Source organism: Schistocerca nitens, chromosome 7 (genome assembly GCF_023898315.1).
Source record: "Schistocerca nitens isolate TAMUIC-IGC-003100 chromosome 7, iqSchNite1.1, whole genome shotgun sequence".
NCBI classification, from domain to species: Eukaryota; Metazoa; Arthropoda; class Insecta; order Orthoptera; family Acrididae; genus Schistocerca; species Schistocerca nitens.
In genome coordinates, this window is record NC_064620.1 from 120,075,389 (window position 1) to 120,098,634 (window position 23,246).

Genomic DNA, 23,246 nt, shown 5'->3' on the forward strand with positions numbered 1-23,246 from the left:
GACAGAGTGCCAAAATGGGAGACTCCCATAAAATACACTGCAGGACGAACACTGAGGAGAAGGGAGAAGAATTGTCACACTGTTTTCTGTTGCTGACAATTCATTGTCAGGTTGCACACTTGTCCATTACAATAGGTATTTGTTCAAGGAAAATAACACCTAATAGGTTACTGATAAAATATTCTGAAAATGCGAATTAATAGTGATAGTTGTACTACCTAATAAAATTTAGTTTTTAAGCTTAAATACTTTGTGTAATGAAATTTTTCTTACGAGAGAAAATTAAAAATTATTCTTGAAAGACAATATTTTTCTCAGAGAAAATTAAAATCATTTCTGAAATGTTATCTTCCCATTATTTGTAAAAGCATTTAACTTGATCTCAAGTGTCTATTACTGAATATTTTATGACACACCAAATGTTTACTGTCACAGAAATAGAGGTTAAAATCAAACAATGGAAAATCCAGGATGGAATGTAACAATACCAGAGAAGAAAGTTGCTACTCACCATACAGCGGAGATGCTGAGTCGTGATAGGCACAACAAAAGCCCCACCCTCCAAAACTCCCTCTCACCACCACACAGAACCCAGAACCTAAACAGACCCACAACACAGCTATGAACCTCTCCTCCAGAAGCCTTAGTCCCTCAGAAATATCAGTCCTTTCCCAAGGCCTCACCTTTTGCCCCACTCCCAAATTCAACCATGCAGGACTAGTTAAAGACCTTCTCCCGGTCCCTGTAGTGGAAAAACTTTTTTTGCCACCAACCCGACCAATCAGACTCAACCAAAGACCAATATTGAACCTTGCCTAACTCAGTTCACTCGTCCATCCAACCGTGACCCACCCCCACTGCCCTCAAACCACCCCCTGTTAAATTTCCAGAATTTCTTAACCTCGAACCTTGCCTCACCATCATTCCCCAAATCCCTCAACATGCAAACTAACCTTACATCCACAGAAAGAACCGCAGTCCACCATCTAAAAACTGATCCTGACCTTATAATCTTACCTGACAAACTCCACCACCGTTGTTTTGACCACAAGGATTACGTGGCAGAAGGTCTCCGTCAGCTGTCAGATACTTCCACCTCCAAACCATGCCACAGTGATCCCATTCCAGTAATCCAGCACGATCTCCAGTCACTACTCAAATCCTTAGGCCCATCCCAGAACCTCTCCCCAGAGTCCATCTCTCTATTTCCCATACCACTCCCCGCACCCCCACCTTCTACATGCTTCCTAAAGCCCATAAACCCAACCACCCAGGATACCCCATTGTGGCCAGTTACTGTGCGCCCACTGAGAGAATCTCTGCTCTTGTAGACCAACACGTTCAACCTATTAGCCGGAACCTATCCTCCTGTATAAAAGATACCAACCATTTCCTCAACCGACTCTCCACAGTTCCTGTCCCTTTACCATATGGTGCCCTGCTCATCACTATTGATGCCACCTCCCTGTACACTAACATTCCTAATGCCCATGGCCTTACTGCTATTGAACACTACCTTTCCAGATGCCCCATTGATTCCAAACCAACAACCTCCTTCCTAGTCTCCATGACCAACTATATCCTCACCAACAATTAATTCTCCTTTGAAGGCATTACCTACAAACAAATCTGCGGTACGGCTATGGGCACCCGCATGGCACTATCCTATGCTAACCTATTCATGGGCCATCTAGAGGAATCCTTCCTAAAAACCCAGAATCCTAAACCCCTCACCTGGTTCAGATTCATTGATGACATCTTTGCTATCTGGATTGAAGGTGAGGACACCTTAATCGCATGCCTGCAGAACCTCACCAACTTATCCCCCATTTGCTAGCCACCCGTGGCCATCGCATCTGCAATGACGAGCAGTCCCTCTCAAAATATACTGAGGGTCTCACTGAAGCATTCACTGACCATAATTATCCTCCATTCCTTGTACAAAAACAAATCTCCCATGCCTTATCTTTCCAGTCTCCCACCACCTCCCAAAGTCCCACAGTCCGGCCACAGAGGAACATTCCCCTCGTAACTCAGTACCATCCAGGACGAGCAACTGAATTACATTCTCCGCCAGGGTTTCGATTACCTCTCATCGTGCCCACTATCCTTCCCACCCCTCCTATCAAAGGTATTCTGCCGTCCACCGAATCTACACAATATACTCATCCATCCTTACACAACCCCTGCTCCCAATCCCTTACTTCATGGCTCATACCCCTGTAATAGACCTAGATGCAAGGCCTGTTCCATACAACCTCCTACCACCACCTACTCCAGTCCGGTCATTAACATCACCTATCCCATCAAATGCAGGGTTACCTGTGAAACCAGTCATGTGATTTACAAGCTCAGCTGCAACCACTGTGCTGCATTCTATGTAGGCATGCCAACCAACAAGCTGTCTGTCTGCATGAACGGCCACCGACAAACTGTGGCCAAAAAACAAGTGGACCACCCTGTTGCTGAACATGCTGCCAAACATGATATCTCTCATCTCAATGACTGCTTCACAGCCTGTGCCATATGGATCCTTCCCACCAACACCAGCTTTTCAGAATTGTGGCACAAGTGGGAACTTTCCCTGCAATACATTCTATGTTCCTGTAACCCTCCTGGCCTCAACCTTCGTTAGTTGCTGTCGTCACTCATCCAGCCTCCTCCCTGTTCCCATTCCAGCACTACACAGCCGTCATTTCACCGCCACACCCAGTCTTTTAATCTGTTTTTATTTCTCTCCTTTCCATTACTTACCCCCTCCGCACCTCCTCTCCTGCCCTCCGTCTAAACTGGAACACCTCACTGTCTGCCACTCCCACCATACTATCTTTCCCCTTCCCCTCCCCTCCCTGCCCCAGCCTCCTCCTTACCCCCAACCAGTCCCCACTCCCATCATGCACTGGTGCTGCTGCTTGCAGTGTAGTTTCAGTTCTCTGATATATACTGCTGACGGAGGCCTTAATGGCCAAAAGCTACAATTGTGTGAATCTTTTTGTTGTGCCTATCGCGACTCAGCATCTCCGCTATATGGTGAGTAGCAACTTTCCTTCTCTGGTATAGAAATAGAGATTAGGTTCGTCCACACCCACTACACAGTCGAGGTAAAGTGTAATAACTTGTCAGTTAGATTATATTCGACTCATAGTTTTGTGAATACTGAAGTTATAAAAAAACTGGTAATTGCACAAATTTACTGTTATTTACATAATACACTAAAAAAACTTAGCCATGTTGTACAGGGTTGTTGCTCTGTAACATGTATCATCGCCTACATACAGATATGCTAATATTGCTATGGCCGTAAACTTACTAAAATTAAACTTCTGTAACGACGACACTGTAAACAACAACTACTAAATTTGAGCTAAATGCAGCTTCATCTGCAAACAGCAAATCACGAATCCAGTCGCATAACTGAGATATTCCATAAGCACACAATTTGATTACAAGCCTCTTGTGAGGTATGGTGTCAATAGTTTCTGGAAATCTAGAAATACAGAATCAGTTTGAAATCCTGGCAGATGAAATACTCTCAGACTTGAAAAACTGATAGAAGACAATCTTGGGGAAGATCAGTTTGGGTTCCAGATAAATGCAGAAACACCTTAGAAGATAGACCGAAGAAAGACGAACCTACATTTATAGAATTTGTTGACTTAGAGAAGGCTTTTGACAATGTTGATTGGAATACACTCTTTGAAATTCTGGAGGTAGCAGTAGTAAAACATAGGATACAGAAAGTTATTTACAATGTGAACAGAAACCAGACTACAGGTATAAGAGTTGATGGCCATGAGGAGGAAGCAGTGATTGAGAAGGGAGTGAGACAGGGTTGTAGCCTATCCCCACTGTTACTCAATTCTGCACTTTGAACAAGCAATGCAGCAAACCACAAAAAAACTTAGGGAAGGAATTCGGGTTCAGGGAGAAGAAATAAAGACTTTGAGGTTAGCCAATGACATTGCAGTGTCATCAGAGATGGCTAAGAACTTGGAAGAGCAGCTAAATGGAGTGTATAGTGTCTTGAACAGATGTTACAAGATAAACATCTACAAAAATAAATGAAGGGTAATGCAATGCAGTCGAATTTAATGAGGCAGTGCTGAGTGAATTATATTAGGAAATGACTCACTAAACGTAGTAGATTAGTTCCATTATTTGGGAGGCAAAATAACTGGCAACATCCAAAGTAGATATAAAATTCAGTCTGGTGACAACAAGAAAAATGTTTCTGAAAAAGAGATAGTTGTTAACACTGAATATAAATTTAAATGTTAGGAAGTCTTTTCTCTTGGGATGCAGCTTTGAACATAAGTGGATGGTAAACAGTTCAACCAAGAACAGAATAAAAGGTTTTGAAATGTGGTGCTGTGAAAGAGTACTGAAGATTAGATGACATATCTAATGAGAAGGTATGAGTTGAGGAGAAAAGAAATTTATGGCAGAAATTGACTATAAAGAAGTGATTAGTTTTTTGGTAACCTACTGAGGAATCAAGAAATTGTCAATATGGTAATGGGCAAAGTATAGAGGAGGGGGGTAAAAATTGTTGAGGGAGACCAAAGTTTGATTGCAGGATGCAGGTTAAGTGGATGTAGGTTGCAGCAGTCATGCAGAGATGAAGAGGCTTGCACAGAATAGATTATGATGAAAAGCTGCTTCAAATCAAACTTCTGACTAAAAGAACACAGTATCATCATTTACTGAGAGATGTTTGATACTGTTATAAGCTAAAAAAAATTGTAGCAAAATACAAGCAGATTCCAAATTTACTATGGAACAAATTTTTTATGCTACATTCATGGTTCATGCTGTACACATACAGTGTTATAATACTGGCACATTCATTAGACACTGTGACACTCACTGGTCAGCTAACAGCCTTCTCCAAGCAAATGAAAACAGGTTCTTTTTCTCTTAACTTCAGAAACTCACAGGGCCTAAGTAAAAAATAATAAAATACTACATCAGCCTCATTTAAAAAGGGAGACTGATACATTTAATACATCTCAAATGCCCATGTGGTGCAGAAAAAACTTTTAAATGTTCAACATGTAGCCATACAAACAAATTAATTTGCACTGTAAATGTAAAATGACTCATTTCACATCATTACAATTTATAATGCGTAAGATCCATGGAACACAAAGCTAATTAACTAAATGAATTGAAGGTTCTTTCACACAAAAGAAAACAGTCACTCTCTTTCAGTAGAAGGGTAGTTTGATCTCCTCAGCTGAACAGGAGTCACTTGCAACAGCCTACCTGATGGTTATCTATATCTGTACTTCTCATAAACTTCCTGTAGAGTAAAATTCCTTTGCTTCATGTCTATGGTCACAATTTATTTTGTCATTCAACTACTGGTTTCGGTATATAATTACCATCATCGGATCTCTTTTATAAAAACATGTCCTAATATATTGATAAACAGATCTGATGATGGTCATTGTAGACTGAAATCGGTAGTCTGATGACAAAAAAAGTGTGACCATAGATGTGAAGTAAAGGAAATTTATTCTATATTTGGGTCACTGTTTTATTCATGACCATGTTGCAGCTTGTTCCTCTAGAGTATTCAAAATCAGTTTATACCCTGTTGATGTCACTATTGTCTGGAATAGTTCACAGCCTCTCATTTCTCCTATTTCTTGATTTCTATCCTTTTTCCCAAAGATGAACAAATTAGAATCTGGGCAGGTATTAAGTGAATAGATCTTTTTAAAGTAAGGACACATATGCCAACCAGGTTCACAGCATAAGCACTGTGTGATGAAATTTGTCAACTATCCATTCCAGTCTGAGAATAGGGGTTATATTCACAGGAACTGTAAACTGTGTGTGTTTGACAAAGCCCTTGTTAGCCAGAAGCTTATTTTGTGACAGTCATTTTGCTGTGCCCACATACGACTCAGCATCTCACTATATGGTGAGTAGTAACTATATTTTTCATAATACTGTTACATTCCATCCTGGATTTTCCATTGTTTGGTCTGCTCTGTTGTGTTTCTTTTAAATTATAGCATATAAGAATGTCCAAAATGTGGTTACAAATATGTAACCAATGTACGCAACTCCTTTATGGAGTTGTGTTCATCTGTAATATGATCAGTGAGAAAGAAGATGAGTAATTAGAAGGAAGTAAAGGAGTAGAATATACAGAGTCAAGGTTTAAGCAAATGAAACTATCTGGTAACTGAAACTTTGATGCAAATATATTAAATTCGAAATGAAATATTTACAAGCACAGAAATAAAAACTAAATGCTCTTAGAAATTGAAACAATTTTGTACTGGTAATGGGTAAGAACAGAAATATACTTATCCAGAGTTTGTTATCACATTAAAGTACACCTCATCATGGTTTACTAACAGAAATTTGTACAAAATATACATGTTATAAAGGTTGTAAAGTAAATGAAGCAGGTGAGAAAGACTACAAATGTCTCAAAAATTAGATCTATAGGAAGTACAAAATGGCTACGCAGGAACAGCTAGAAGACAAATCTAAGGGTGTAGAAGCAAATATAACTAGGAGTTAGATACATGCCGCCTACAGGAAAATTATAGAGACCTTTGGAAAAAAAAAGACCCACCTATATGAATATCAAGAGCTCAGATGGAAAACCAGTTATAAACAAAGAAGGGACAACTTATCTTAGGAGATAGATTAAGGAAAAGCAAACCTATGTTTCTAGCATTTCTAGACTTACAGGAATACTCTCTTTCAAATTCTGAAGGTGGCAGGGGTAAAATGCAGGGAGCAAAAGGCTATTTACAGTTTGTACAGAAACCAGATGGCAGTTATAAGAGTCAAGGGGCACAAAAGGGAAGCAGTGGTTGTGAAGGGAGTGAGACCTGGTTGTAGCCTATCCCAAATGTTGTACAATCTGTATATTGAGCAAACAGTAAAGGAAACAAATTTTTTTTTTTTTGGAAATTTGTGGTAAGTTCCTACAGGACCAAGCTGCTGAGGTCTCCGTTCCCTATGTTACACACTACTTAATCTAACTTACCCTAAGGACAACACACACACTCATGCTCGAGGGAGGACTCGAACCTTCGATTGGGGGGGGAGGGGGGGGGGGAAGCAGTGCGAACTGTGGCAAGGTGCCTCAGACCGCACGGCTACCCGCGTGGCAAAGGAAACAAAAGAAAAATTTGGAGTAGGAATTAAAATTCAAGGCAAAGAAATAAACATCTTGATGTTTGCTGATGACATTGTAATTCTGCCAGAAACAGCAAAGGACTTGGAAGAGCAATTGAATGGAATGGACACTGTCTTGAAAGGAGGATATAAGATGAACATCAACAAAAGCAAAACAATTATATTGTAATGTAGTCAAATTAAATTAGGTGATGCTGAGGGAATTATATTAGGAAATGAGACACTTAAAGTAGGAAGTGAGTTTTGCTTTTTTGGGCGTCAAATTAACTGATGATGGTCAAAGTAGAGAGGATATAAAACGTAGACTGGCAATGGCAAGGAAATTGTTTCTGACGAAGAGAAATTGGTTAGCATTGAGTATAGACTTAAGTGTCAGGAAGTCTTTTCTGAAGGAATTTGTATGGATTGGAGCCATGTATGGAAGTGCAACGTGGACGATAAACAGTTGAGACAAGAAGAGAATAGAAACTTTTGAAGTGTGGTGCTACAGAAGAATGCTGAATATTACATGGGTAAATCACATAACTAATGAGGTGGTACTAAATAATATTGGGGAGAAGAGGAATTTGTGGCACAACTTGACTAGAAGAAGGGATTGGTTGGTAGGACACGTTCTGAGGCATCAAGGGATCACCAAATATTGGAGGGAAGTGTGGAGGGTATCAATCATAGAGGAAGACCAAGAGATGAATACACTAAGCAGATTCAGAAGGATGTAGGAAGGTGAAGAGGATTGCACAGGATAGAGTGGCATCAAACAAGTCTTTGGACTGGAGACCGTAACAGTGTTCAGCATGAGGGTTATTCCTAAAGTTTTACTTTCCTGCAACAACAACCACATTTGTAATTTAAATGACTATGAAATAACTTTTTCATGAAAGCAAATACTAGTTTTGATTATGGTTGCCAACAAAATGCAGCATGGACACAACTGCTAGGAAAAAAGTGTGAATGAATTAAAATATCCTAACTGTGACAAATTTAAGACAACTATAAATCCAGTTAGCAACACCATTCAGAACACATTGCACAAAATGCCACTATACATTTCACACTGCCAAATACTGAATGTGTCATACTGTGTACCCACCAAGTTTATATGCAGTTGTGAATGACAGCCATTCCACTGTTTACCCCGTAAACCGTTCAGAACAGTGTATTATCAATAAATGAAAATGTACCGGTAGCTACAGGAATTATATTTATTCTTAACTGTTGCACGAGGAAGAAAATCTAAAAGGCAAGTACATGATCGTAAATACGAACTTTATAGTCAACGTGGAGGCAAGTGATATACACTTCTAGCAGTTACACATATCCCATATCAAGTTGACCTGCAAGTAGGAGTGCTAGCATACTTTCTCTCAATACTATCCTGTGGCATAGTATTCTGGGGAAATGCAACTAATTAGTGAATTTACGAGGAACTGTGCGAATCATATACTACAAATAAAAATAATTTCCACGTAGACTATGCACATGTCTTTGATTCAGAATGGAGTTTTATGTTTGGTTCAAAAGTCAATAACATGCTGAAGGTAGACACCAAGAAAGAAACTGGAAATCCCCCCCCCCCAAAAAAATATATATATATATATATATATATATATATATATATATATATATATATATATAACAAAGATGATGTGACTTACCGAACGAAAGCGCTGGCAGGTCGATAGACACACAAAATTCAAGCTTTCGCAACAAACTGTTGCCTCATCAGGAAAGAGGGGAAGGAGAGGGAAAGACGAAAGGATGTGGGTTTTAAGGGAGAGGGTAAGGAGTCATTCCAATTCCGGGAGCGGAAAGACTTACCTTAGGGGGAAAAAAGGACAGGTATACACTCGCACATATCCATCCACACATATACAGACACAAGCAGACATATATTTTTCCCACGTGGAAAATATATATATATATATATATATATATATATATATATATATATATATATATATATATATATATATATATAACAGAGGGAAACATTCCACGTGGAAAAAATATATCTAAAAAGAAAGTGATGAGACTTACCAAACAAAAGCGCTGGCAGGTCGATAGACACACAAACAAACACAAACATACACACAAAATTCTAGCTTTCGCAACAAACGGTTGCTTCATCAGGAAAGAGGGAAGGAGAGGGAAAGATGAAAGGAAGTGGGTTTTAAGGGAGAGGGTAAGGAGTCATTCCAATCCCGGGAGCGGAAAGACTTACCTTAGGGGGAAAAAAGGACGGGTATACACTCGCACACACACACACACACACATATCCATACGCATATACACAGACACAAGCAGACATAAGAACAAAGAAAAATAAAATACTTTTATTACCCACTCCCCCTATAATTTATCAGAATATTTGGCACTCTAATGTTCATACTAAACAGGCTTTGACTTTTCCTGTATCCCAACAGCTGATAAGTGTTCTGTTAAAACTGCTTAAATGCTTTGCCTGAAATATTGGATACAAACAGCAGCTGATAAAATATTAATTTTTATCATAATATATGTGTATAATCTAGAAATAATTTCCACAATTTACCAGTTCGAGAATACCAACACCCATCCTAGTTTGCTGTAAGTACTCTCTACAGAAGTAGTCTGTTGCAGCTGCTTTTGCCTGTTACCTCATTCCACATTCCTGAATGCTCTTTTTCATGATTGGATTTACAGCACTTAATTTGTGATTGAAGCAATACTGTTCAGAAGCAATAAAGTTCTTAAAATAGCATTAGGGACCTACCCTATTAACCATTTTAACAAGAAAATTAATTCATTGCATTTAGTCTGCAACACTATTTGCTCTGATTTCAACACTGCCAATTAGTGATGACACTTTAGACAATTGCTCCAGAGTTGAGTAAAGCATTACCCACAACTCTTGACATTAATAGGAAATTAAACAAGATGATCATTAAAATTAAGACAGATTTGGGTAACAAACAAATATTGATTTGGAGAGAGAGAGAGAGAGAGAGAGAGAGAGAGAGAGTGGCAGATTTATACGGAAAAAGAACAATATTGATCTCAGGTGAAGATGCCTCCATGTATAAAGCATCACTAATGCTAAATACAACTGGACGAAAATGTTGAAAAACATTATAATGTGGAGAAAAGTTGCATTAGTAACAGATCCCTTCATCAGTGTTCCGTTCCAGCAATGTGGTTGTAGATGGATGAATCTCCAACCTTTGTTGTCCGTCCACAGCTGATGCTAATTTATCCGAATCCAGTGGCACCTCAAACTGGTAAAATATCTAGAAGTGGAAATTTACAAGGGCTTATACCTAGCAACACCAATATATTTTCCATAATACACAGTACTGTGGGGGGAGGGCAGTTTATGCCCACCCTAAAAGGAACTAAGAAAAATAATAAATAAGTAGAATAAACTTCATTATTTCGAGTTGACTCATATCAATAATATAATTTTTAATGACATACTGATGTGTAAGTAGGGTCCAGAACCTGAAAATATCTTTTAGCACACAAAAAGTATTATCAACAAACTTTCAGTAATGTGTACTACCAACAGGGAGGGAGGCCATTAGTTGTTGTTGACTTTTTACTCACAACATACTATTTAAAGATATAACGGGTGAGTGAGGTCCTGATCCTGAAAATAACAGCCATTGTGGTCATCACATCTACACCTAAAAATTAAATTTTTGGGTTAACTTTAGTGAAACATTTTAAAAATTTATGGAACCTGTTAGAATTCATTAGAAATAATAAATATTCTTTCCAAAATTTTAAAATATAAAGTAAAACTAGATTACAATATTTTCAAAAGGTGGGCATAAGGTACCCGCCACCAACTTCGTGTTGCAACAGTTAAATAAATAAAAGAAATATCTATTAAGCTTGTGCGAACAGGAAATAATTTACGAAGAGGAAGTGATGTGATTATCATTTAGAGGCTGTCACTAGCAAACTAGTGAGTCAAATGTGCAGCTAGAACCACTCACATTACTTGTGAACCTACTGTGATATTTTGAATTTTGGTACCCAGTTGGTGGGCAGCACTGCAACCAATTGAGGAGTCAACATTCAGAGAGAAACTGGTACCCATTAACAAAGGTGAAGGTTTGCAGTTTTCACATTGCTAAATCAAAATGTGCAATGCTTACTTATTTTCTTTTAATGCAAGCAATATTAACTTGTACAACATGTACTGTAAAACTTGGAATGTAATGCAGCACTATTCATTGATGTATATTTGAGTTGGTGACTTTCTCAGATAGTTGGTCACCAACATTTGCCCAACAAGGAACATATTCAGTGATGATTAATTCATAATTTCAGGCTGCAAATAGTTCTTAACCTTCTTCCTCTTGCAAAAGCCGACAGCTGTCAATTTTCATGAATCCCGAGATTTTCCTTCTAGGTCTTTAGCATGGAGTACCCCAGCATATTGCGCATTGAAAGACTGGAGGAGGACAACCTACAGTCAAGTACACATTCCTGACATAGATTCTTCACAAGTTGCAATTCGTTGCACCAGAAAAAAGGAGTCAAAGCTGAACAAAGCTAAGCAAGAGTTAAACAACAGATACACAGTTAAGTCTGAAGTAGAACTGCATTCACATTGTTCCCCTTTAATCATAAGGGCTCAAGTCCAGTTTCCACAACTTAGCAGGAGACTTATGCTCAAAGGTTTTTTTCTACTTGTGCACATTTCATTCCTGGTGTACAGTGGAAAGGAAAGTTTACATCAGTTTGGATTTGTGACAGAGAGACATGGAATAAAGAGAGAGGAAAAACTATGGTTCAGGGAACAGACTGGATTACAAGACAATTACAACTGTAATAATAATGAAATGGTGGTTGGCAGGTCACACAGCCATACAAATGGGTGGTAGATGGACTGGGGAAGTTCTTTACTCTCGAAATCCAGAAAACTAAAACAGAAGGTGTGTAGATGACAATTACAAAACACGCAAGAGCAACAAAGATATGTGTATATGGAAACTAACAGTCAGCAGGTGGTCTTTATACAGCAGGGATTGTAAATGATATGAAATAATATGCAGGCTAGTGATTCAACTTACCAGCATTTACACTAACACTTAAGAATCTCCCAATTTTAATATTTCAGTATTTATAACTACTACAGTTACAAGCATCCTGTCAAAAATTAGTACGTGTTATCTTTCTATCGATTGTCCAGAAATAGCACTCATTCCAAAATAACTTTGCTGCAATTCATGTGCAATAAAATACACTTGCAGCCCACACAAATGAGTAGTACATACAATGATATTAATATTGAAGTTTCCTAACTGTCAGACTTTTTAAGGCATATCCTAAAGTGATCCTAAATAAAATAGTTGCCTCCCCTACACATTGTACTGCATAAAAAAGGAGGCCCATCCAGATGCTCTCCAAGCCGTTTAATACTGCCAAATACCACCACCATTGTATCAATATGAAGTGTAAAAACACTTAACAATTTTGCTTTTTTGTGATTGATTTGGGGTGGCCCTCAAAAGGGCCGGGAATGAAAGGTTCAGGATAATGGAAAGGTAGGATACAGGGGATCAAAGAAAGGTCTTTGACTACTAAACGAACAAAGATTTTACAAAGTAGTCTAAACATACTCAAAAATCCGAAAACCTATGAAAAGGAATTCAATTTAAGTAACATACACAAAGTTTTGCTAGCATACATCATGTTCCAGCTCCTATCTTAAGCTGAAGAGGATGAAGCAGGCTTTCAATGAAAATTCAGAAAACAGCTACACATTACAGTTAGCAACTTATTATCACAGGCAGAATGAGATGAATCTGTAAACAAAAATTTTCAAAAAATTTATGGTATGTACACATACTTCCTAAACATCAAAGGCTATAATTAATTTGACAGATTTATAGTGTAGCTGCTGAGGATAAACCTCTTAAGATTCTAAGAGCTGGCTCAAAAACAAAAATGAACAGGTACTAATAACAGAAATAAAATCTAAAAATCTTGTCTGATTTCCTACCCTCATTTTAGTCCATTACAATGAGGAAATATTGACATACACAAAAATTTCTCCTTTTTATGAGGGGAGGAAAACAGACCCAAATACTGAGATCTTAACTGTACACAAAAGAATACAAAAATTAAAAGAAAAATATTCATCTTAAGAAACACACAATATCAAAGATTTACACAATAGGCCTACAATATTGCACGATGCAACTCATTTTTGGTGGAAGACAAAAGATCTACAATAATTCACCGGCTTGTACGTCCATCTAGTGATCAACATATTATTACCATGATCATGTTGACCTTGGATAATGGTATGACAATGCCGGACCTTATACTGAAAGACATAATACATTTTATTTGTACTCGGCTGCCTGTAAAGACAACAGTTCCAGATTAAAACCTGAAGTTAGTGTTTCAATTGGTCCATAAGTCTTCTGAAAGCTGACTTATAAACTTCCACTGTATTTTATGTAGTCTCTATAATCTCACATCACTGATATAGCTTACCCAGGAAGCAAAAATTTGGAATGTTTCAACATTCATTCACTTTCATACAAATATGCTCTCATCACAGATGCTATGGATCACACTTCAGCATTACTTCCATATGCACAATCAGGCACATATTACCGGCACAAACACTCGTCCTGTCAATTGAACAGTTCGTTTACCAACTGTTTGCAGTTCGAATATGATCTATTTAAGACTGTATTATATCTTTATGTATTAATAAATTTCATTAACATTACAATTTCATACCAAATTATTACTGAGATTTTCGTAGGCAGTTGACAAAGCATTTGTACCTTATTATCACATGGAAGGAACTGTAAAACCTGAGTATCTCTACAACAATTGACTTGAGAACCCAGGGGACTCAATTGCACCAAGCCCCATGGTTTTCTTATACGTTCAATACAATTCAAGTTTACAGGCAACTTTCCAATCACAGACAATTTAAAAAATAGATGTGATCTACACAATATTAATATTTAACATGATTAAAACAATGACCTATGACTAGATTTATACAAATTTGTCTTCAGTCTCCTCAGGTCATTTGGACTTAACATGAAACACTAACTTAAAAATTTACAGTCTGTGCTAAAAAGAAGTCATAGCTCTTGGAAACATTTGTTTTACAAAACCTTCCGAAGCAAACCAGATCCTGGATTCTGCAGCTTGCTTATACCTTTACCTTTTGATACCTTTACCTTTTAGTTTTTACAAATGCTAGCTGTATGAAATTGAAATGCACTTATGAATAATATGGATATGAATCAAAGTACTGTACTTAAACCTATGCTTATAGACTATTGAAACCTGGCAACATATGTCCAAAGAAAACTATGCAATTTTTTATTAATTTTGTGGTCAAATACTCTGTACTCTGAATTTTGTATGTACAATGCCACTAGACTTTAAAGAAATTATAAACAGGTTTATAAATGTTTCAATGCCTAAACTAATAAATGTAATATATTTTCTTAAGTCTAATTTGCAATCCTTGTGAAGTTATTGCTGCAGTAAAACTACAAAGATCACATTTGCTTTAAAAATAGATGTGAGCAAAACAATGATTTTATTTCACAATTCCAAAATACTAATTTTCCATCAATACAGCCAAACAAAGGCTTGCACAGAAGCATAACAAGAAAATAATTTCATGCAGCAATCTATTCACATTGTCCTGCTCACACTATGTGCATTAAATTAAAGCCATCCCACCTGTAAGCTACAGAACGTACATTCAACCAATGTATGTGACTTATGAGGATCAGATGTCACAACTAACAGTCTTCATGCCGAAACATTTAATAATATTTTCAACTGGTTGGTAACTTCTCTGCATCTATCTATTCTCTCCGATGCAACAGCAGACAATGGGGCGCCCGACATCATGTAGGCACAAGTTGTCCAATGTGTTGGTGGCTTGGGAAGAGCGGCTGGTGAAGGTGGTTCGCTGAATTTAGCACCAGCGTAAAAATCGCCGTGAGTTGGTGAGGATCTTGGGCTCGCCTCCTTCGACGGATCGCTGGACGCGTTCAGTTTCGGTGAACCCTGCCTCGAACCTGGCGGATGAAATGCTGGTCTGTCTGTAGCTGTCGTTTTATCGCGACTGCATGCAATTTCCTGACATTCCAGCCTTCGAACTCTTCCCCTTGGTGGTGTAACGAAGCTGTGCAAATATGACGCACTTTTCCATATCTTTTGTCTGGAATGTGATTTCTGGCGATTACTTGTGCTGTGTGAGAAAGGACTTCCATATCTCTCCAACTTTTTTTCGACCATTTTCAGTATTTAGTCTTTTTACAGTTCAAAAGTAACTCTCTCTTTTCAACACAGCTGTTCACTTGGTGTCCCTTAAATACTCTTTTTTAGAAGCTGTGCAGTTTTGCGCGAATTATTTATCACACGTTCTGTAAAGATGACCCGTAATTTTGATAAGTCTCACAGCACAAGAATTCACTTACTGTTCAATTCATCTCAAATTTTCTCAACAACTGTCCAACGAATTTGATAAACATAAACAAAATGGCGCTTGCTCTCAATTTCAAACCACTTGCAACGCAGCTTATTGCAGCACAAAATTACTCCTGAAACATTTATCAGTCTCTACAATATCTCTGAGTATTGCTGAACAAAAACCACAGAAAATAAAACGGAGAACAACAGCAAGAGTCCACAGCTAAACATCAACTGATCTCCATCACTTCCTACGACCTTCTCACCTCGCCATGTAACTGCGTCACAAGCCTGAGCCTCAGAACACACAAAAGCCAAGGAAACTCGCTGACGTAGATGTACGATTAAAAACGTAATAAAAAAAAGGGAACCGTGTCACGTGACAGGGTTTCTCCAATGGCTGTGCAGTTTCATCTGTGTATTCTGTAAGATTGTGTGTTTTGTTGGAAAGCCAGACTGTTGTTTTATCACATTGAGTTTAACTTAAATACAAATATCACCAAGGAGCAGAAATCACATACGTTTCTGTCTGATGTTCTCATTATTGTAGTAGGTATCCATCACAGTTGCGAAAACTACTAGTATCGGTGCTTTGTCCTGATTGGTCAAATATAACAGTGGGCGTGGTTATTGTATTTTGGAGTGTGAGGAGAAGTGCTTGGTGATGGTAATGAGGCAAGAGCTTGGTTTGTGAAGTGTTGGGGGGAGGAAGGGAAGAATGGTATTGCAGTAACGCAGTCAAGCTACAAGCTGAGGCGGAATCGTAAGTAACTCACTCAAGTTTACGTAAGTAATTTTTTTCTGAAACAAACACCTCCATCGTGCGGAAATAGAACAAGACGAAATTGTTTAAAGTTAAATTGTTGGACAGGAAGGGAAGTTTCGAATATTATAAATTAAAATGGGTAGCTCAACAAGCTGAAGAATTTACATGTTCAGAGGTTATATACGATAGTCTTGCTGAAGAGTAACTTAACGATTTTATTATCGGCGTTTGTTTGTGGATAATAATACTTCCCACGTTGCACTGTGCGATTTTTTTAGTCGACTTGTCTACAAAGAGTGGTATCATACTGTGTAGTCACTGCTTTATCCGAAATTCCAATCATCAGATGAGTTTCTAAATTCCGTTTGCGTGGATTTAGACTACTGATTTTAACCCTTCGTTTGCTGTGTTAAAATTTGTTTAATGCTGTTCTTTCTTGGGAAAGAAACGTTGCAATCTAAAATCCTGTCAGGAGTGAATTTTGTGGGATGCATATGAATCTCGTTGATGTTGTACACTTACATTACTTTCTAGTAGCTCTATTAACACAGAAGCCATGCGTTGTCGGGTCTTTTGAACGCTCGTATCGTTCTTCAGTCAGCGGCCCTTATAACTCCAGTGTCTGACAGTAGTAATGGGAAAGATTATCTGAGACAGTACCAGTTTTTCCTTCAGTGTTGGTGTTGAGCCATATAAGACTGATCATTTGGGTGAAGGTAAATGGAAAGTTATTTTTATGATTACTGTTCTTACTGATAGTATGGAACTTCTTGTTAGGCAGGACAACAGGCCACAGACCAGGTAATATTACTATTAAATTAAATGGAAGGGCTATAAACGATCAATCGCAGGTAGCAGATCATATCCCAAATGTATTTGTAAATAGAGGAACATACAATTGAAGAGGAAAAGTCACAGAAGTATGTTGAAAAAGCAATTCTCATAAAATCCAAAATTTTAGAGGTGATGCTGTATTAGAGAACAGTATCCCAATTGAGCAACAATAATATCCTCTCCAGGTTGCAGTATGGGTTCCAGGAGACTTGATCATCGGAGAACGTCATTTACATGTTGACTCACCAAAGATTACAAACTTTAAATAACAAAATACATAACGCAAGTTGGTATTTTCTGCAACCTACCTAAGTTATTTGACTGCCGGGATCACAGTATCCTCCTAGAGAAACTGAAGCTTTATTGTATTGCCAACCAATGGATGTTACATATTGAATAATTCAAGACCATGTATGTAGTAAGTCAACCAATGTAATGTGGGGAGAAATCGCATATGCGGTTCCACAAAGCTCAACCTTGTGTCCTCATTTGTACCTAATATATGTAAACTGTCATCTGTCTAACATACAATAAGCAGAAGTAGTTATTTTGTGCATAACACTAATATTCTAATCAATCCAAAGATACATACTGAAACAGAAGACCTGGTAAACTATGATCCTAATAGTATCATTGACTTTTTCTGTGTGTGGCATAACTTGCAGTTTTAAAAAGACACAACATTTTCAGCTTTCTACATGTGGAAGTGGTATACCAATGATAAGAGTAACACACAGTCAGTAAATTGTCAAAGTGCTGGATATTGGTGAGAAGTCACCCTAATACAAGAGTATTTTGGAACTCCTAAAAGAACTTAGTTCATTCATATTTGCACTTAGAAGCACTGCAGATCATGGGGGAAAACAAACTAGTAGGCTGATTTATTTTTCATATTTTCATTCATTAATGTTCTAAGGAATAATGTTATGGAGTAACTCATCATTAAGAAGGAAAGTCAGTCTTCATTGGTCAAAAACATGCTGTAAGAAAAATAAGTGGTACTTTCCCATGATCATCATATATAAATCGGTTGAAGGAGTTGGGCATTTTGACTGCTGGTTCACACAGTGTGTATTACTTTGTGAATTTTGTTGTAAATAATCCATTGCAGCTCAAAAAGAACATTAATGTGCATAAGTACAAAACCAGAAGAGAACATGGCATCCAGTAAGGTTGTCTTCAACATAAAAAGGGTGCACAATGCTGCAACCAAAATTTTTCATCTTTTGCACACTGACATAAAACATCTGAGAAAGAGAACAGTAAATTGGAATGCAAACCAAAATTTTTTCCATGGAAACTTCTGCTATTCCATAGAAGAATTTATATTACTGTAATGTGTAAATGTGGTGGGTAGGAATCTGTATATTTTAAAAAGCCAGCATGGAGATATATTTGCAAATTAATTTGTAGTTATTTTAAAGTAACATTATTCATTCTGCAACATTAAGATTTATTGCACAAATGATCCATAGAACATGAGAATAACTAACCATATATTATGTTTTTGTAGTATTTTAATATGCCATTGGAGTCCTTTTCAAGCAGACATATTTATCATTGAGTGTTAAAGAATACTTCGCTATGCCAGTACACATTAAACTAAGTTGACTATGCTCTTATACCTGTTTTCAATCACTCGTGTGTTTTTCAACATAAGCATAAAAATATGTTTGACAGTTAATGTCAGTTACTAAATTCTTTTCTGATTAATTTCACTTTTGTGTGACATAAATGAAGAATTTTTAAAGGAAAATGGTGGGAAGGGGAGCCATGTGAGGGGATAAGAGGTGAACAGGGAAATAAGTATTCACTCAAAGAAGACACCGTAGTACTGAACATAGAGTATCACATTAGTATTTTTCACTATAGTGATTGCCACAGCTTACTGTCTGTTTCACACTTAAAGGAGTTCAAAATGTGTGAATTCTCTCTTCTGTATTTGATCCAGCAATTTATCTGACTTAAGACTATTGTTACTCACATATGTTCTAAAGAATTCCATGTCAGTGCAATGCTGCACTAAACCTGACCCACTCAGATGCATCAAATGTGATGTGTTCAGTGATGCTGCTAAGACATAGAAAACCACAAATTTGCAGAGGTAAGTTAAGGACAATCGTGAAGAAAATTGCGAGTCTGCATAGTTTGGTAATTGTGTGAAATTTACATATCTGACTAATCATAAATGATTATAATTCTGGTTCTAAACCAAATGCAGCAATGGAACATGTATCATTAAAAAGCCAATGAGTGTTTCATATTTATGTGCTACCATCTGCATTTTGTAGTTTGATGGTGCAGACAAAATAAATTCATGAGCATGATGCTTTTGGTGTGTCATCTTAATATTTATCATGTTTATAGTTGCAGATTAGTGCAATACAAATTATTTCAAAAATATTGAAGGTGGGTGTTCTGAGATATTAAAGGTCAACAGACCAGGCATGTGAGAATTCCTAGAAATCTCCTGTGTTGCATACCAATGTAAAGCTCTACTCATTAGTTTTCAATGATAAAAGTTTCATTGCTGTGTCTTGATTAGAAACAATGCACAAAATTTAGTAGTAGTGGTGGTGGTGGTGGTGGTGGTGGTGGTGGTGGTGGTGGTGGTAGTTGTGGTTGTAAATACTGACATGAATTTGTTACTGAAGAGACAAAATACCACTGTGTATGTCTTCAAATTTTATGTCTATCATGTCAAATTCTTCTCACAGTATCATATCTCCCATCTCATCTTCATCTATGTCCTCTTCCATTTATATAGTATTGCCTTGAAGTCCATCTCGTACATTAACCTGATGAAATGTTACTTATGTGTCTGCTGCTAATGCAAAAATTAAATGCATAGATATAATGACAAGGACAACTAACTGACAGAAGAATGGAAAAGTTGTCAGAAGCCGACCTTAGGGAAGATCAGTTTGGATTCTGGAGAAATGTAGGAACAGGCGAGACAGTACTTATCCTATACTTGTAGTAGAAGATAGGTTAAGGAGAGGCAAGCCACTGTTTATAGCATTTGTAGATGTAGAGAAAACTTTTGACAGTGTTGACTAGAATGCCATTTCAAATTCTGAAGGTCACAGGGGTAAAATGGAGGGAGTGAAAGCCTACTTATAACATGAACAAAAACCAGATGGCAGTTATGAGTCGAGAGGCATGAAAGGGAAGCAGTGGTTGAGAAGGGAGTGAGACATGGTTGTAGCCTGTTGCTGATATTATTCACTCTGTACATTGAACAAGCAGTAAAGGAAATTGCAGAAAAAATTAATGTCCAGGGGAAGTAAAAACTGAGGTTTGCCGATGGCAATGTAATTCTATCAGACGGAAAAGGACATGGAATATCAATTGAACAGAATGGACAATGTTTTGGAAGGAGAATATAGTGTGAACATCAACAAAAGCAAAAGAGGAATAATGGAATGTTGTTGAATTAAATTGGGTGATGCTGAGGGAATTAGATTAGGATACAAGACACTTAGATTAGTATATGAGTTTTGCTATTTGTGCAGCATAATAGCTGGTGATGGCTGAAGTAGAGAGGATATAAAATGTAGACCGGCAAAGGCAAGAAAAGGGCTTCTGAAGAAAAGAAATTTGTTAATACCAAATTTGGATTTAACTCTTAAGAAGTCTTTTTTTGGAGGCTTAAGTCTGGAGTGTAGCCATGTATGGAAGTGAAACATGGACGATAAACAGTTTAGACAAGAATAGAAACTTTTGAAATGTGGTGCTGCAGAAAAGTGATGAAGGTTACATGGGTAGGTTGTGTAACTAATGGGGAGGTAGTGAATAAAACTGAAGAGAGAAGGAATTTGTGGGACAACTTGAATAGAAGAAGTGTTCAGGTGATAAGACACATTCTAAGTCATAAAGAGATCACCAATTTATTATTGAAGGGAAGTGTGTGTGGTAAAAATGGTAGAGGGAGACAAAGAGGTGAATACAGTAAGCAGGTTCAGAAGGATGTAGGTTGTAGTAGTTACTTAGAGATGAAGAGGTTTGCACAGGATGGAGTAGCACGGAGAGATGCAACAAACTAGTCTTCAGACTGAAGATCGTGATAGCAGCAGCAGCAACAACACCACTAACAAAAATACTTCATTAGGTTAGAAAGAGATCTAATGATACTTTTCACTTTGTTCATAATTAAAGACTTTGCGCTTGTTTTTCAATTGCCAAGTTAGTAAGTCATCAGTTCAGATGATTTTTCTTTATTCTGGGCACTCAGTGGGTGTGCTATTGGCTCACTCCTAATGCTTGTGACCTGCAGCATGCTATAGCAATAGCGCTATTGTTAGGAGGTGACTTCTTCAGTCCGCTAGTGAGTACTGGTAGATAATTCTGCGTAGTATGGCTGATATGTTGTTTTACCTCAAAAACCAAATTTATTCTGCTCTATTAAGATCCGTCTGCAAACTTCTCACTTCAAAATTGTTGAAAGTTGTAGATTAGTTTTGCCCAAAGTGAAGTAATCCTGATAATCTTTCACGTGGCTTGTGAAAAAGCTTGGTTACTGCCTTACATTGGATATGGGAACCTTATGTGCCTGGTGCAGTCAGAAACAAAACAAAAAAAAGTCAGTTTTCTTATCACATCCATGTAATATTAATATAGCTGTTATAGTATATTACAGCAGCGTGGCAACATGTCACTCCAAAATATTTCATCCACGGGGCAACAGAGGACACACTCCAACACAACAAAAATGAATGATTTTTCTCCTTATGTAAGATGAGATCATCTGCGACTTCGCATCATTAGTAGCATCTATGATCCATATCGTGTGGCACTACTTGGTGCAAAAATTAAAGTAGAAAGATGCAATGTTGGTGCTCAACATGGCAGAGTTTGAAAAATATTCTTATTGCCAAGATGTTCTGTAACATCACGGATAAGTTTTGTAGGTAACATTACTGAGCATCCTTGTATTTTATGTTGTTGCGGAGCAGGGGAGAGGGGGGGGGGGGGGGGACTACTACTACTACTACTACTACTACTGCTGCTGCTGCTGCTGCTGCTGCTGCTGCTGCAGCAACACCACCACCTTAATTGATTTTCCTGCTGATGTGTGTGTTTAGGACCCACCTGAATGTTGACAAAGAGTTAGTTCATAATAAGATAACATGTCCATACATTGATTATATTTATCCATTATCTACCTGTTAACCAAACTCAGCATTTGCTCTTTGGTATATCAAGCTGATTGTTAACAGTTCCTCCCTCTTTTTCTAGTACCGAGCTAGGTGCCATGCTGGATAAAGATACTGGACTTGGATGCAGATGGAAGAGGGTTTCAGAGCCCTGCCAGGGCATCTACATTTAGTTGAATGCAAAGACAGTTCCTTTGGAAAGGACACAGCCAGTGACCTTCCCTACCTTTGTCCTGAGTCTTTAATGACCCTACTGTCAGTAATATGTTAAACCCTGATCTTCCTTCCTATTTTTAACCTCATTCATGTATGTAGTTAGTAGTAAGATAAGTTGCAACAACATTGCTGGAAACTGTAGTAAAGCCGCATGACCTATATCCAGTTCCATTGCTAGTCCCTTTCAGTTCCCTGCAGAGCCAAACAACTTCTTAAATTTTTGTTGCATGTATGATTTTTTTAGATTATTGACAAATCTTGGCACAGCTCCATTACACATAGTACACACATCCTCAATATGGGTCTTGTACTAAAAATATTTTTATTTTTAAAATTTGTTGCTGAGTGGTTCATGGTGTGGGTTCCTGTTGTCATGCCCTAGTTCATGAACCACGGGCAACGTATGAGTGGCCAAGTAAGTGGTCCTGATAGGCAGGATACCAGTTACTTTGGAATAAGGCTGGGCATCTCGGACATATTCTGAGTCGTGGTCACCTTTGTGCTCAGACGGCAAAGACTACAAAGTCCACCGGTTAGTCCCTCAACCGTTAGGGGTGAAACTCAATGGAACCCGGGGCAAGTAAGGCTAGCAACCTGCTTCCCTGGTACTTTAAATATGATGCAGGCAACAATCGGAGCAAAATGCCTTGGACCTT

General features: G+C 37.9%; 1 protein-coding gene across 2 annotated transcripts in view; it reads left to right on the forward strand.

Annotated features, from left to right (window-relative positions):
- Nucleotides 1-16,124: 16,124 nt before the first annotated feature.
- Nucleotides 16,125-23,246, forward strand: part of LOC126195293 (RING finger protein 44-like) — a 137,787-nt gene continuing 130,665 nt past the window's right edge. For both annotated transcript variants that reach the window (XM_049933844.1, XM_049933842.1), the window contains exon 1: nt 16,125-16,381. The gene's annotated coding sequence lies outside the window, so the exon portion shown is untranslated. The remainder of the gene's footprint in view (nt 16,382-23,246) is intronic.